Genomic DNA, 13,505 nt, shown 5'->3' on the forward strand with positions numbered 1-13,505 from the left:
GAGTTCAATATTTTTGTTCAGTTTCGCGTACGACACCTCGGAGAGATTCTTATGATCCATTTGATGACTCGACTCTCTCAAGATAAAGGTAATCTCTGCAGCCCCACCACGAACAAGCGGAGCCTATCCATCCAGAAAAAAAGAGAAAGAGAGAACGGGTAAAACATACGAGAACGGAAAAGAAAAAAAATATACAACTCGGTGACTTAGGTCTTGCACGAGAGTGCCCTAATAAGCGGCAATACGTCTACCGTGATTTCTACCGGACAAGCAAAAATTCTTATCCCACGACCTACGCAAATGAAAAAAAAATACGCGATACGCTCTGGAAAAAAAATCCCAGGTCGTCAAAGTGGGGATGTTTATGCGCCGTGGAAAGTGTGGATCCCCAGGCGGGTAGCTGAGAAGTGGAGGAATTTAGCGAGAGTTGAAGGAGGGTGGGAGGGAAAGGATGGACGAGCAAGGGTGCAGGGACTATTATGAAGGGTGAACGCGTAAATGAATAAAAGGCACGGAGACTATATTCCCCCCTCTCCCAATCGTCTCGCACGGTGGTGTGGAGTCTCATTTCTCAGCTGCAAAACGCGCCAGAAGAGTCGCACTAATCGCATTCCTGCGTAAACTCGGTTCAGAAGGGAACAGAATGCATTTCTTCCTCCTTCCTCTCCGCTCTTCTCCTCACCCACACCTTACCCTTCCCCTCATCCCCCTTCCCCAGGCCCTGGAAATGGATTTCTCGTCCCCAGGAATGAGGAGGGGGTTTAACAATGGATACGCGTGGGGAGGGGATTCATATTGCCTCCCTGAGAGTCGATTGAACCGACGGAGGACTCTCTCCCAATCGACGTCCCATAATGCACTCAACCCGTCGCTCCCCGCTCCCGCTGATGGCCAGTTTCTCCGTGTTTCTCGAGAGATTAGCTTTCAAAGGATGGGGATTTCGTCGTGATCGTAAATAGTCCTCTCTGCTCCCACCTCTGCTTCCCTTGAGGGAAGTTCAACCTTCCCTCATCTTCACGAAAGAGCATCTCTCAGCGATGTATCCTTGTCTCGACACGTCCAGTAAAGCGTTCATCACATGAGACCAAGGAGTCTCCATGAAATACTGTAAAAACTGTCTCAAACGGGGTATTCCCTAGCCGGAAATACAGGAATTGTCAAATATGTACGCATGAAGCTTTTTTTTCAAGTTAGCCCTTATGAAAGAGTATAAAGTTACGTGAAACATTAAGCACGCAACGCTGAATGAATATACCCAGCTAGTGTTTCACCTGCGAAACAGTCCTATTTGAATTCGATTAGGGAGTAAATAAATTTTCCGACAGATATTTTCCCCAGGATTGGAGTTAATTTTGAACACAAAATTGTCATCGTAAAATCTTTTAAATTATCTTTTCCACGATTCATATTTTTATATAAATCATTAAATTAAAATAAATTTGGTAATGACTTCATGCTGTTTTATTTTCGCCGGGACGTCCGTTCTATCACTCGGGTATCATACTAACTTGGATATTTTTGATATTTACGGCCATTTTTTTCAGTTTATGTGCTAGGTAAATGTGAAGCTAACATTTTCACCACGAAAGCTTTTAACTTATGGTCGCATTCAGACCTTGACACATTTAGGAGTAATTTTATTGTGAGATAAAAACCTTGAGTTTGTGGAAACAGGAAAATACATACGAAATATCAATCCACGTGGCGAAATTACTATGATAAATAATTAAATTCTATTTTGCTTTGCTAACTGACGTGCGGAATACATATAGCATTCTTTATCGATGAGGATCGCTTACTTAAACTTATTTCTTCTACGAGAGGATCCCAGGATAGAGAATTTAACGGATAGAAATATAAAATACGCATTAAGAAAATTTATCTATGGTAGTTCTACTTAATATGGGGCTACATTTACTTGTGCAACCCCATCTCTATCATTCAAGAAATAACTTTATCACTTCTCTTTGATGAGTTGTGAAGTTCATTTCCAATCGTGAAAATAAAATTTACAGACTCGACCGGACAGCTGGTGAACTCGCCAAGAGTTCGTTCATTATTCAAATTTATATAACAGTTTGAGCGTTATTACTCGCGTTGTCCGATAAGATCAACGTTATTACACATCTTTATGCGCTTAGCTTGAAGTAATTAAGAGTATTATTCAGTGCCAAAGAGATTTTATTTCATCATTCGCATTAAAAAGTTTGACTCTTCATTTGTCAATTATAATTGCGGCTGAAAACTCGGAAGAAGACAGTTGGAGGTTCATTGGATCAAATCATAACCAATTCCGTCCATCATCCTTCGACTATTTATAGGTGAGTGTTGTTTCCACACTGACCACGCGCCCGTACCCGATTTAATATAATGGTGCTCAATTTTTATTGGGTGGCCTCCGAGTGGTCGACCCATCGGCGAGGCACGGCGCTTCTATTTTACGAGCGTGCCAATTGATCCCGAAAAGGCTAACGAAATAGCTCGCATTACTCCCCCCCCCCTGGTGTTCAATGGAGACTCCTCGCACCTGGGACGCACCCACAAGTGGTGCCTTCGGTGGCTCATGTTCCGCCCTTTGTTTCCTCCCTAGGTCGTTATCTAGAGAAAGGCTAAAGAGAGGCTTTTACGCCATTGTTAAACATTAACCACCTTAATAGACGTAGATTTAGTGTATCCACCCCCAACATGTTTGATTGAAGCGATAAATGCACGCATTCACGAGGAAAAGGTGGAGTTTTAACACTAATCTGAACCTAACTTGAAAAATGTAGATTACATCTCTTGGATAATAATCCAAGGGTTACCTTAATAGTGTCTTTTCTTATAATCGCAAAATTAAATCACGGTAGGAATGAAACAATCTTTGTAAAATACACTTTTTGATTTTTATTTATAGCGAATCAGATTTCGACACTTCAATGCTATCTTCCTGGTAGCACATCGATAGCAAAATATTGGTAAACAAAAGTGAATTTCACACATTTTTTCCATTTCCTCCTTGATGGATCACTTCCACAAAACAGAGCACGAAGTATTTTCCGCCAATTTGATTTAATATAAACAAAAGTTCCATTACATGTTTCTCCCTCCTCCAATGGCTATGGGGCGACTTGGGAGAAGGTGGATGATCAACAGCCAAACTTTCCAAATAAGCACCTGCCTTCCCCTCAGCCAAAATCTAGCCCACGAAAACACTGGACTCGGGTTATGACACATACAAAAGGAAACGGATAGAAAAATATATTACGCTCGATGAACGAAGGTAAACGGGGCCATGGGAAGGGGTGCGTGTGTGTGTGTGTTTGGGATTTCGAGGGGACGGGAATATTTATATGGAAACGATCTGGGTGTATCAATCTCTCCATTGCGAGAGATTGAGTTGGAGGGAGGGCTGGGAAAGGGGGAGTGCGCTGGTTGACTGCTGTGGGGATGGGGCGGGAGAGATGGGATGTGGGCTCCGTCGGCGGGTCGAAGCAACAAGGGCGTGGGAAAAGGAGGAGCGTCGCGTGGAGGGAGGAGGAGGAGATGGAGACAAGAGAGAGGGTGGGGCGAGGTGAGACAAATTGGTGGTCATATGCGAGGGGGGGAGAGGGAGTGGCTCTCTTTCCATCTCCGCTGCGGAACTTCCATCCTCCGCGGCGAGGAAAGGGGTGAGGGTGGCGGCGGGCGGGGATCTGGGGGTGTGGCGAGACGAATGCTCGAGACGACCCGGGGCCCGGAGTCGACAATTAACAACAGCCTTCGCGGAGAGGAGGTGACTTGGAGGGGGCTGGGGAAAAACTCCGCCGTGGCGTAGGCTGGTTGGTCCATCTTTAACCATGGGAAAATTGGAAAAAAATATAGGAAAATATAATTGTATACCTATTTTAATGAATTCCGTAAATATGTTTTCATTAACAGTCATGATGTAAGCAGAAGTTAAATAGTGATCTGACCGAGGCTTTACTGAAGGAGGTTTGAAGACTACTTTTTTGCTAGGAAAATTAGCGAAATATATTATCATTTTTGCGAAGAGGATATACCTGCAATAGGAATTTTGCAGGTAAATTGTGTGGGCTCACCCGTGAGCGTATGAATAGCCGATCAATGAATACAGTTGACATTTTAGGAGAGAAGATCTCGGGAGTAAGGACATCTCAGTCATATCAAAATGATAAATTGCATTTTATAGAAGACTGCTTTGGGTGGTAAAGACTGCATGAATTAGTTTAAAATTATTTATTTCAAAATATACCAAATAACACCATCATATCTTTTCCCAAATAATTTTGCTCTAGCAAATATTCACTGCCTTGCACTTTTACATCGCTAATTTCCGGTGGGCTATTCGCCAAAAAATGAAGTATTTCTATGCTTCTATAATTTAAAAATTATCTTTAGTCTTTTTGTTTTGAATTTTTAAGTGTAATAAAACGCCAAAAGATTTGGAGATAATCAAAGCGACTTAATTCTGAATTATCGAAACAATTGATCGTAAACGTTACCTAATATCATCGATTTTTATTGATATCGTTTTGCTAAAATTTAATGAAAAGATGAGAAAAGTTGGATAAGATCACTTGTACAAAAATGTTGACTAAATATTCTCTGGTAGTTCTTATTTATGGAAAATATAATTTTATTAGAATTAGTGCAGCACGTGTGTTCTCAAATCTTTGATTACTGATGAATTTTTTTAGAAAGAGGCAGTTCAAGTAAAAAAATTCGGAAAATATAAAATGTATACCGGAGGTTTGATTTTCCGGTGACGGCTTCGGGGATAGGCAGTGGATACGTAATTGTTTCCAAGAGAATGCACAAAATGAGTTCGCAATGCTTTTCAAAAATATTTTATTTTTATTTTTCACTACCCTTATTAACATTCTCTCTTAGTTTTTTCATTGCTATTTTACAACGCTGTAAAAAACTAGGAGCTTGTCCTGGCCGCATTCGGCATATTCACTATGGAATGAGTTTAGGCGTGGTCCCAACAGCATGCAACGCCGAGGATGCTTAAACCATTCCATATGCCAATAATTATTTATGCACACTTCCACATTAGGGTCTGGCATATTAATTGAGGAATGCACCAAATTACTAAATCACATTGCATCGCTATCTCACCAGATACCACCCTAAAAAGAGAAGTTGTTTCATGGAGCAATTATCCCAATGAAGTCATTTAGTAGAAGTGGGTAATCAGAGAAGGTAGGAATTAGAGTAAGGCGGAAGGGAGGAAAGGAATGACGCACGGCTTCACCCACTCTTAATGAAGGGCGCCAGGTTGTCCGTGGTTTGAAGTCACATTAAGCGGACTGCGTACTACCCTTGCTTCTTCCTCAACCGGAACGCCCTCTTCCATAATTGAATTTCCATCGAAAATCTTGTGAATGCTATAATATAAACATGGAAAGAGGAAGATCAACCCCCTCATGCATAGAATAAAATATTCGAGGAATTATAATGGACTCTGCAAATGAGCCCTCTCCAGACTGCTAACCAATACTGCATAATAATAAAATAAAGAGATCCTCCAAATTGACTACTTAAATAACCACATGAAAGCCGACTTATTTCCAGAAATAAATACTTATCTCTGGGTTTCCAGGCGTATCGATGATGGAAGAGGTGGCTTTCGTGTTTGACCGAGCGTAGACTACGTAGGAGGTTGTGTGTGTTTCATGTCACGGGAGTCTTTGAGTGTTTAGCATACTTTTACTTCAATGCAATTGTACGTCAAGAAATTATTTGGAGTGGTAATTATTCCCATGTGTAAAATGCGATATGAAAGGAAAGCATCAGTTAAAAACCTTGTACTTTCCGCTCTGCCACGTAGTAACTATTATAAAAATATCGTGGCGTGTATAGATATTTTCTCCGTTATATCACAGAGCGTACTTGGCTCGATAGCATAATTTATATAGCAAAATAGTTTATACCAAAAACATGAAATCATTAAAATATAGCAATAAATGCGTAGAATATTAAAAACACCTCAAAAAATTTCGAAGCACAAAACACGTCTTGCTTCAAAATACGTATAATTTTCGTTTAGAAAGAAGGAATTGCAACCGTTCTGAATGTTGGATGTCAGCCAAGTAGTGGGAAGAAAGGATGAGGTGCGTTAGACGAAGTGAAGGGTGGCCGAAAGCACGCGAAGTTGAAGAATATTGTAGCATAGGGTGTTACGGCATTTACTGCCGTGTTAGACGGGGTTTAGAAGTGTAGCAGCTCTCAGGCCCGGGGTCATCAAAAAACCAACTTTGTCCGATAGACTAACGGTAATAATAATCATTCTGATAAAATTACAGCCAACATTTGGGAAAAAAACCACGCGGTAAGTGGTTCTGAATAGTTTTAATTCTCTGAAAAGTTTCTCCTTCGCTATGCCAGCAACAAATGGTATGGGATGGAGGGAAGTGGGCGACTGAAAAAGGGGAAGATGAGAGAGGTCGAGATGGGAACGAATTTGTCCCGAAGTAAGCCCAGCTAGATCACTGTCTTCGCGGAGCGGGCAAAGAAACACCTTTAAAACAGCAACACCTGCACTCATTTCAGACGGCATTCCTGAACGACGATAAGAATGAGGGAAGGGAAGGGGAGGAGAGAGGGATGGAAGAGAGAGAGAGGAGAGAGGAATCGTCGGTAGTGAGATTATAAAAAAATACAGGAATATTAAACGGAGACGGGCCTCCCTGAATTATTGAGGGGAACCTGTGAACAATGGCATTATGCCCACAGAGAGAGTTTTAAGACGTGAATCGGATGGGTTTGGGGTGGGTGGGTTGGATAGGGTTTGAGGCGAGGGAGTGAGGAGGAGGGGGGCTTTTGAAATCTTAGAGAGGTGGGGAGGAGGCGTGAAGAGGGTGGAGGGGGTTGGAAGAAATTATCAAGAGGTGCGGGGGAAGGTGTCGGAGGTGAAGGGAGACGATGGAAATGGAGAGAGGGAAAAGGAGAGTGCCATTCGATGGTGGGTTTTGTCTGTGCACGCGTGTGTGTGTGTGTGTTTTTTTGAGCCGGCGGCTGGGTGTGGTGAGGCAGCCGTCTGTGACTAACGAAAGCGTTGACTAATTGGATGTGAATCCGTCCCGGTCCCACGCGGATGGGTGAGTACGCGGTGCACTTCGACGCGCGCATGGAGACGCACTATCTCCACGCGTGAGGGAGCGAGGGGTGACGGGAAGGGATTGAAGCCTGGTGTGCGCCAGCGAAATTTTGCCCGAAAACTAGCGATTCCTCCTTGCCCTCTTGTCGCGTTCCCCCCGCCCCCCACTCGACGTGACCGACGGGATGTTACGGCCCCGAGGGATGGGGGGAAGTGGTCGGCGACCGCACGCGCTCGCGAGCTCTCATCGTCCGGGTTCGGCCGTCCTTCCGCGCGAACCGCTGGGATGCGTCGCATCATTTCCTCTCGGTCGCTTCGTGGTTTTTAAAGGCCGTAGATGCGTCGGGTGACCGCCTTTAAAGAGCGATTTAAAACGGGATGCCGTTGGGTGGGGGACCACTCCCCGATTTGCCCTCAATTTACCACGCCGCCGTGGCGTCAGGGGATGGGGATGCGTGGGCGAAATGTAAAACCACAATGTCCCGAGGAACACCCATGAGACGATTGAATCATTCCCCCGAAATGATCAGCGGGGAATTTCTCGCTGACAAAGACACGCGTTCACTGGAACAGGAATCGAAAATGAGGGGCCGAGTTCACTTGGAAAGTTGTCCCCCGATTGGGACCGTGGACAATATGGAGTGTGTGAAATGAATATTTTAGGAATTATGCGCCATGATAAACTATGTAAAGGGAATTTACCGATATTCCTAACGCACAAGTTTTACAAGATCATTAATAAGCCTCATCGTCTCAGTCCTAATTATTAGAAAGGAACATTGATGTAATTTTATTTCTACCGTAGCCAAATGATAAACCACCTTTTCGCTTAGTTTGCAATTGCATAAATATTGAAAAAATTTTTATCTAAGAAATAAATATTCTTCAATGAAGAACAAGTTAAGTTGTTATGCAATTTAATTCGCAATCCCCTTGATCTCAACAGCTGCGTAACCTCAGATCAGAAAATATTTTAAGCAGGAAATAAGAACTGTCACATATGTATTAGTTAAACAATATCAAAAGAATAGTATCGTCATGAATACAATACATTTGCAGGAGAGCAGGATGTCAACGCACCAGTTGCGAAAATCACAAAACTCTTGTCCCGAATTTGTAACGCTCATGAACTCTCAAAGAAAATCTTTGCTGCCACCAATAAGAGTTCCGTAGAACTCGGCTCATTTGGCCGGCAGCGGACCCGCCGCTGGCCGTCAAGAGGAACTTCGCCCAGCGGTCTAGATAAAGAGAAAGCCCGGACGCCACCCGTCCCAGCCGCCCGGGATGGACGCGATTCTCCCCGGTCTCGACGCCGTATGCGGGGGCCGGGATTGACCCGTCACTCAGTCTGCTCTCACGGGTCCCCCCCACCCAGAAAGAGTTTGTAGTCAGGGGAGCGGGAGGGGACCTGCTGGGGATGGGCGGACCGTCCTCGGGTCGGGAGAGACGGCCTCTCTCACCTGCGGGAACCGAACTTCCTTCATCGGTCGCCCTCCCGCGCGACGGCCGAGGACCGATGGCGGTCGGGGATCTCTGTCTCACCCGCCGCTGGGAAGAAAGAATTTAGAAGTTTGTCCCCGCTCGACCGTCGACGAGGATTAAAGGGAGGGAAGGTGGATACTTGGGAAGCGGGAACGGCGGCTCTCAGAGGCAACCGGTTCTCCGCGGCAGCTAGGACCGCCGGGAAGAACTCGATAAGGCCCCGCTGCTTTTCTCATCACTTTTCCGTGTGGATCGCATCACACGGGAACCTAGTTGACGTCCGGAGATCGTTCCTCCTCTGATTGTCGCCACATCCCCCTTGCCGATCTTACCTATTACCTCGATGTTGTGTTTCAGTTCAAAGCAGGTTAAGCTTTTAAATTGAGCGTTCGACCTGGCGTCTGATTTTGCAGCAGGATAGAGAATTTGAGAGCATCGTTTATCGTAACTGGAAGTATGGTGGCGCGGCTTACGACCCATCTTCGCAATTCTGCTTTTTAAATGATCCTAAATCTTTTTTCAGACATTTGTTCTGATTTCAGTAAATATTCCCTCAACTTAGGCATATTTTCCCTTACATCTTACTCGATATCTCACTCAGCTCACCCAAGAGTTCTTGTTCTCAGCGCAAGTGGCTTGTTGATATTTGTGGTAATGCGTAATGAAAAATAATTTTCTGATGCTCTAAAGTTGCATAAAATTTTGCTCTCATTTTTCCAATGAAAAAATGTCTAAAATTATCTTCATGACATAGCATTGAATTGTGCGGCAGAAATATACATTTGCTTGTATATACTTGTGTGTACTTACATCCTTTAAAATGAAAATTATGAATTCCCCAAAGAATATGATATGTAATAATTGTCGGCACATCAGCCAAGAGATGCTTTCTACTGCCGTACCTGTCGTGTCAAACGGATATTTAATGTTTTAGTTGCAGTTGCAGGTTATATTATATTTGGCAAAAACGGAAAGTTGCCCTTTTTTCGGAGAACTGAGAATAAGGAATACGTGCTTTAAAAATTAACATATTTTTATTTTATGTTACCTCGTCAATATTTATTTAATATATAAAAATATATTTTAGATCTTTTCTTAAAAGTTACGTATTTTGATGGTTTATTTGCCAGTATACCTATTTGTTTGCCTGGTCAATATTAAGACAGCTTTCGGGATGTTTTTTGCGCCACTAAACCCATAAAATTAATCCTTGAGCCAATACAATGCTTATGTTAAATGAAATGTTCCAATGACCTTTACTGGGGAACGGTTCGGGGGGAAGTTATTTTTCGGTCACAACAAATAGTAGCTGCAAAAGTTCTCGGGGTATTATTCCCTCATCTCGTCAGGATCAGATTAATTTCTCACAATCTAAACACGTATAATGAAAAATCCAATTCCCTTTATCCCTTCCTCGTCTGTTTATACCAGGTAGCGACCATCCCATCCTCGGCCACTCGCCCAACGCTCTCGAAGCCTCCCTCGACTCGCGGCCCCCTCATCGGTCCCCGGACATCGCGAGATGAGCGCGCTCGTGAGGGAAGGTTCGGTGGAGGAGTTGAGGTGGCGTAGGCTGGAAACGTGAAGAGGGGAGTGGGAGATGCATGAGCGTTCGGAAGGGTGGAAATGCATCGGAGCAAAACAAATGAGGACATGAGAGAAGAGTGAAAGAGTGGGGGAGGAAGTGGAGAGGGGGTTTCCCTAAAACTAAATCATCCATTCATTCGGGTTCAGCGACTCTTCCATTTCTCTTTCTCTCACCCACTCCCTTTCCCAGCACGACAAAGCGCCACGACGCCGCCCCGAGGAGCAGGGACCACGGCCCTGCCTACCGCTAGCTTGAAAACTTATCCATGCCCCGCATTTCTCATCGCCTTTATCGGGCTCGCTCCCTTCAAACGCACGTCATGATAGCCGGTCGACCAAGTGGACGGTGAATGATTCTTCCCCGACCTGCAATGAAATCTATCGATTTCCTCTTTGAGTGATGGGATTAAGGGGAGTATTGAAAGGGAGAAATAAAAGCGAACCGTCTCCGGGCAAAAAAACCGCGGTACGGAAGCCAAGAGCGACTGCATGGCTAAACCGTTTTACTTACTTATGAGGGTGGGCATACGATACGTTTATCCTTATAAATATAAGTATTTCATAAGATACTTCTCATTATTTCATCCTTATTGAAGTTATAGGTTTCAGACAGGTTTGAATATCGTCATAAAATTAATTATTTTCCATTATATCTTTGCGTCCTGGGTATACATTATGCATCCATGTATACATCACATGTGTATACCGGAAATACAAATTATCATAGAAAAGAATGATAACACGGTTTGACCTCGGCTGTCTGATGTTTTCTGTACATTCAAATTTTTCCCTGATTTCCAAGGTCGGAAATTGGAATTGAAATATTGCGCATCACTTCAAGACAGAGCTTTTATTGATAATTAACAATACGCCTAAATAACTGAATATTATTGAGTCAATAATTGTAATGGAACTCACTGTATGAATTTCGACATTTAATTACAAAAGATTGTGTGACAGTGAGAGGAGCTAGGCTATGCTCGCTGTAATGCAACTGTTTTTAAATGACTGCATTTCTGAAATCCAAAAGAAAGTGTCTTTGGGAATGACTCGTTTATTGCCACGCTCAAAGACAGAACAAAGTTCTCGAGGTTCAGGCCAAGGTCAAGAAAAACGGATGACGCAGAAAATACACGCATCCCACCAGACTCGCTTGCACCCTTGGATAAGGGTCGGCCAAGGCTTCTTCCCTTGACGGAAGACGTTGAAGCATAGCTGTGGCTACCCCCGCTGTTAGCGGTATTAGGGTTCCACTCCCTCTCTCCTTAATGATGCTCCTCACTTAACTCCATCAACCGCTAAATATAGCAAGCGCTTACAAAACAGCCCCCAGTCCTCCTCTTCCCATCGCCCTTTTTCCTTTTCGTTCTCTCCTCACGTCATGTCTCGCACCCAACGCCGCCACAACGCCTGGTCTCGTCATTTTCACCCCCGGCGGCAAGACCTTACATACTGAATGCAGCATAGAAGTCGTGGTATTTACATTTGGAAATTCTGCTGAGCACGCCAGTCCAGTTGAACAACATAAGATCATTAGTGTACCCTATGCGATTCTGGATATTTTGAAAATGCAATTTAGAATTTATTATCATTCATTTAGATGTTACCCATGAAAATGAAAAGCTTTTGGTAGCACTAGTGTTTGGAAAAATATGCTCAGAATTATGTTTTTAATGATAAAATTTGTATGTATGTATATATAGTTCATTTTAATTTATCTTTGGATTTGTCTTTAAAATTCGCTTCAGCCATTCTCGCAGTAAAGCGGTGATTGTGAGTGACACAAATTACAAAGTGTTTAATATGTTGTTTAAACTTTTTTTGTGTTTTATTTTATAATTATTTATTTTTCGACCACTTTCAACCACCATAGCTAGTAAATGTGTAACACATTCTCACGATACGTAATAAACCTTTATTTATTCCTAATAATGTATTTCGTATAAAGATTGGATATATATATTTGTACTTGTTTCGTCTTCTAGCTCAGCGATTTGGAAGGGGCATTGAACTCTCCTATCTTGCATCACTGCAATAAATGTGACTTTTTCTGAAAAAAATAGCACCTCGTTTCCCGTTTCTCCGAAATCTTCCCTATCTGCGTTTACTAACATCTTCCTAATTGAGGTCATATACTGCGCACTGCAAACAAATTTTTTCTTCATCCTTCGAAAGAGATCTGTTGAGCACAATACTAGGAAGAAAGATAGAATGGAAAATATAATTTTCAAAACACTGCCCGTCAAAAGGTTCCAATTAACCTTAAAATTGGTATTTATTTTACACCAAAATACACGTTTGAGCTGTGAATCCTTAAATATATACGATAGCAAATCAATAAGTTGATTCAATAGTTCCTATCCGTTTCCAAAGCAATTTTATGTCCATCGAGCGTTAGGCCAATGAGGGATTGATAGCAAAATAATGGGCATTTTGGACAGAATCAAGGGTGGTAGAAATTATGCAGAGTTGAATAAGGGTTAATTTTTCGAGTGGGGTGTCAGATTATGTTTTTAGGCGATGCTAAGGAAAATAGCGGTGCAGTCTTTATCCAACCAAAACCTACCTTAGCGGTATTAAACATCGATAATTATCCCGTAATCTTTAGAGCCCAATCGGCAGAACGTTCGGTTACCGGCTAAAGAGCATGGTTTCGAGTATTAATGATGCCTCTGGACACACTCAGATTCACCCAAGCCCTGTGATTCTTTTTTCTTTTTTTTCAAATCTCCATAGGAACTCGCAGGCAACACAGAAAAAATACCTCCCTCTTCTACCCTGCTGTCTCATACGGGTAATGATTAGTACGAGGTGTGCTCTGCCGTCACCTATCAAAGCAACCATAGGATTAACCTGGTCAGTAGCTGAACAGTTTACCTTTTAATCTACCGTTTATGTGGGCTATATGAGAATATAAATTACACACACAAACGAAAGCGGCGGATACTGCACTTTCATATCTGATTGCCAACCGAATGGTATACTTGCCTTTTTAACTTCCCTAAGTTATTCTTCTTTGGTTATAAATTAATTTTGATAAATATAGGAATATTTTAAACCTTCGTTTTATGTTGATTTTAAAGAATGTTCTCATATTTAAAAAGGCTGCGTAGTACTTCTTAGAGCGTTTTTCAGTTTAATGATGACATCGATGCCCAGACAATCGATCCTCCAAGCTTCTTCGAGATTCGGAGCAGTTTTTTTTCCTCGAGAGTATTCAATCAAGTAGCCGGTACTCTCTCACTGATTACGCATGTAAAACCTCCCATTACTCTGAGAGCCATCCCTCGGGCCATCAGTTCCCAAGTGTTTATTTACATTTACAAGCCACAAGCGGGATTGCTCGAGGACG

Source organism: Hetaerina americana, unplaced genomic scaffold, assembly GCF_022747635.1.
Source record: "Hetaerina americana unplaced genomic scaffold, ioHetAmer1.1.p SCAF_5, whole genome shotgun sequence".
NCBI lineage: Eukaryota > Metazoa > Arthropoda > Insecta > Odonata > Calopterygidae > Hetaerina > Hetaerina americana.